The following is a 3,363-nucleotide window of genomic DNA, read 5'->3' as shown; positions in this document are numbered from 1 at the left end:
TCTGCTGTCTCTCTCAAACTTCCTAGAAGCACTTCTTTTGTTTTTTGCTATACTTACTTTGATTAACGTTTACGCTAACTGCGGCATATTGCAAGTAAAAAAAAAGCAAAAAAATAATAATTTTAATTAAAACAAGCGCTTCATTGAAGTTCCGCCTATTTCCCAGTCAGGGAGCCAAACACTGGAAATGCACATGTCTGCCTATGGTAACTGACACTTTCACGTATGTTACTCTACTTCAATTAATATGCATTGTTAAATGTTAAAAACCTAAGTTGGTCAAAGGGGAAATGTGCGTGGTTAAGTAGGCACTTAATACGGTGTAATACGTTAAGAGCGCCAAGGGGTTGGTCATCGCCAGTAAATAGTCGGCGCCATCAAGTGGGATGAACAAACTTAGCCGCCAGCCTACTAACGTTACAGAAGCAGCAATGAAACCGATTTTTACCGATTTCAGTTCCTTGCAGTAAAAGTATAGCTTTAGTAAAACGTCGGACCAGAATACAATTCGTCCATGAAAAGAAAGTGAAGCGCACCGGAACGAGGCGCCCATCCAAACCTAGCTACTCATACTTGTTTCCCTCTATCAGCACAACTGTGTCGTTAGCTAGTGGCTAACGGCTCCTTGTACAGTGAAGGCCGCAGAAAGTCCACACAAACGTGCATCCTTATTTCGTCTCGTAGAACACACTAAACCACGACCAAATATTTGTGCTGCAAACACACTTACCGACAGTACCCCTTTTACAGTGAAATTCCAATAATTATGTTATTTCTCCCAGCGAATCCTCCCCTGTTGTACTCATTAAAACAGCCAAGATGGCGCCAGTCGCCTTCCTCCCGCTCACCGCTGTCCTTTTAAAATCGGCAGGATGTTTACAGTCAAAAATGGCGGAGGAGGAGTCTGCAGATGCCCGCTGTGAGCACCGAGCAGAGATAGGGGGCGCTGTGGTACAGTGCTTTCCATGGGACAGGTGCTTGACTGATTATACATCAATAAATAAGATGAAAATAGTGTGTCTCCAAATACGCATGCAAATGATTATAAATCCAATGCATACGATAAGTGGACGAGGATGGATGGATGGATGGATGCATCTCTTAATATCAGTATTATTACATTGTTGTTGTCATATTTTCCTTTAATTTTTATTGTGGTTCACTTCCCACCCACTTCCTCATGGCTGCTGTATGCCTGGTATTGAATTTTTGTGGATATAATTATCTGCCTACTCTGTTCCCATCACCAACTGTCCCATCTGGCCCCTAATCTTTTAAAAACAACACATCCCATGTTGTAACACTAGTTATAACCATGGCCCACTGGGACTCACATCCGGTAAATCAACAGAGTGGCCGAAAACAAACTGTGGTCTCCAATTACACCTTTTTTACAGCAGACATTTTGACACACTTAAATGGAACAGAGCCAGCATCAAAGTTAATTAGGTATACCTGCACCTAATATCCTGTTATAAGTCAAATGTTTGCTTTGAGAAAGGCCTAGTGATGACCAATTTAGTTAATGTTTAAAGGGTGAATTAATCAAGGGAAAAGGTAAATAGGTTACACAACACGTACATTAAGAGAAAACCCTGAAATGACCACAACCTACCAAACAAACTGAACAGAGTACTCAGTATGGAACTAGACATTCATGCCGACTACAAAAAAAAAACTATTTCCAAACAGTGTATTAGATAGAGAGATGAGGAGCATGCCTGACAGAGAGACTGAATCATCTACAATCAAATTCCAAAATTGGTATGCAGTAAAGCGGATTTGCCTCATAGGCTACAGCATCTGCTGCAGTAGAACTGCTGCCAGTTGAGCATGTTTATGATTTACTAGCAGCAGGGCTCCATGACACTGTATGGGGATGGGATTGGTAGATAACTGAGGTAGTGCTCACAGATCATTTTATTAATGTTGAATTTAGTTGTTATTATCAGCATGGTTTGATAATTCTAACGTTTTAAGTCGCATTAAAGTAGCCCATGCATAGCTGGATATCTGCAGAGACAGTACAGATGGAAAACAAGGTAAATTCACAAGGCACTCAAGCTGCGCTATGATGCATCGTAATCACAGGATGATAACACCGGCAATAAGTAGTTATCATGTTTACGTGAAGAAGTTATTCTCTAAATGTAATTCAATGTGTGCAAATATGCTCCAAAATCAATCAGATCATCGTTCTCGTTCACATTTAATCATTTCACAAACATGCTCATTGTGAGATGAATGAATTATTGATCTAGGCCAAATTGCTAAACATGATTTCGCAATTGAAAGCTAACAGACATAAGAAAGACAAGAAATTAATTTAAAATGTTGTTTAGTATAAAAGTGGATGAAGCTTTTTGATATGGCCGATTTATAGTGATATTATAGATATTATATGTTATAATTCTTGTGCGGCATATGCAGAAATGGGTATGTGCCACATTTGAACACAGAGCCATTTCTAGATGGTGACACCGTTTTGGGCTGCCATCTGCTAAACAAGATAATTTGATCCAGATAGCTAATGGCTGGCTGCTGTTATCATGTGACAGATACATCTAAACAGCCTTAGAGGGACCAACCACTTCTACACGTTCATGCTTTGCTGCTTTACATGAGCTAATATGTTAAAGGAAAAGGTGTGAGTCACAAAGCCTAATCATCTGATTGTCTCTACATACCAAGACATAAGTGTATTATTATCGGCACAGCTGTATGAAATAAAACATTGTGTGCTTTGGATTTGCTGAAGCATTCTTGTATGTACATACAAACCCACTCAGAGGAGATGTAAGATAACAGATTTGTATCTAGGAAAAAACTGATTGAAGAATTAGATTCCTCTAATCCTGTGAAATGAATTGTTTCTGGCTAATAGTGCCATAATGTGCCTAATCTTATACATATTCAATTAAATCGCCAAAGGGATCCCCTTCTTTTGTTTTTTGGGGCATTTTTAGGCCTTTATTTTCACAGGACAGCTGAAGACATGAAAGGGGAGAGAGAGGGGGAATGACATGCAGCGAAGGGCTGGAGGTCGGAGTAGAACAAGTGACTGCTGCGTAGAGGAGTTTTATATATTTATATATATATATATATATATATATATATAAACACTACCAGTCAAAAGTTTGGGGTCACTTAGAAATTTCCATTGCACTCCATTGTAGACAGAATACCAGTTGAGATCAGTTGCATTGTTTTTTTAACCAGGGCAGCAGTTTTCAGTTTACATTATGTTCTGACATAATTGCAAAAGGGTTCGCCAATGTTTTTCCAGTTAGTTTTTTAAAATGATATCAGATTAGTAAACATAATGTGCCTTTGGATGATTGGAGGAATGATTGCTGATAATGG

General features: G+C 39.0%; 1 protein-coding gene across 1 annotated transcript in view; it reads right to left on the bottom strand.

The window, feature by feature from the left end:
- Window positions 1-900, bottom strand: part of LOC116690739 (double-strand-break repair protein rad21 homolog A) — a 9,594-nt gene extending 8,694 nt beyond the window's left edge. The window contains exon 1 of the mRNA XM_032517902.1: window positions 731-900. The gene's annotated coding sequence lies outside the window, so the exon portion shown is untranslated. The remainder of the gene's footprint in view (window positions 1-730) is intronic.
- Window positions 901-3,363: the final 2,463 nt, after the last annotated feature.

This window comes from Etheostoma spectabile, chromosome 6 (genome assembly GCF_008692095.1).
Source record: "Etheostoma spectabile isolate EspeVRDwgs_2016 chromosome 6, UIUC_Espe_1.0, whole genome shotgun sequence".
NCBI classification, from domain to species: Eukaryota; Metazoa; Chordata; class Actinopteri; order Perciformes; family Percidae; genus Etheostoma; species Etheostoma spectabile.
This window is presented reverse-complemented; position numbering and strand designations above follow the sequence as displayed.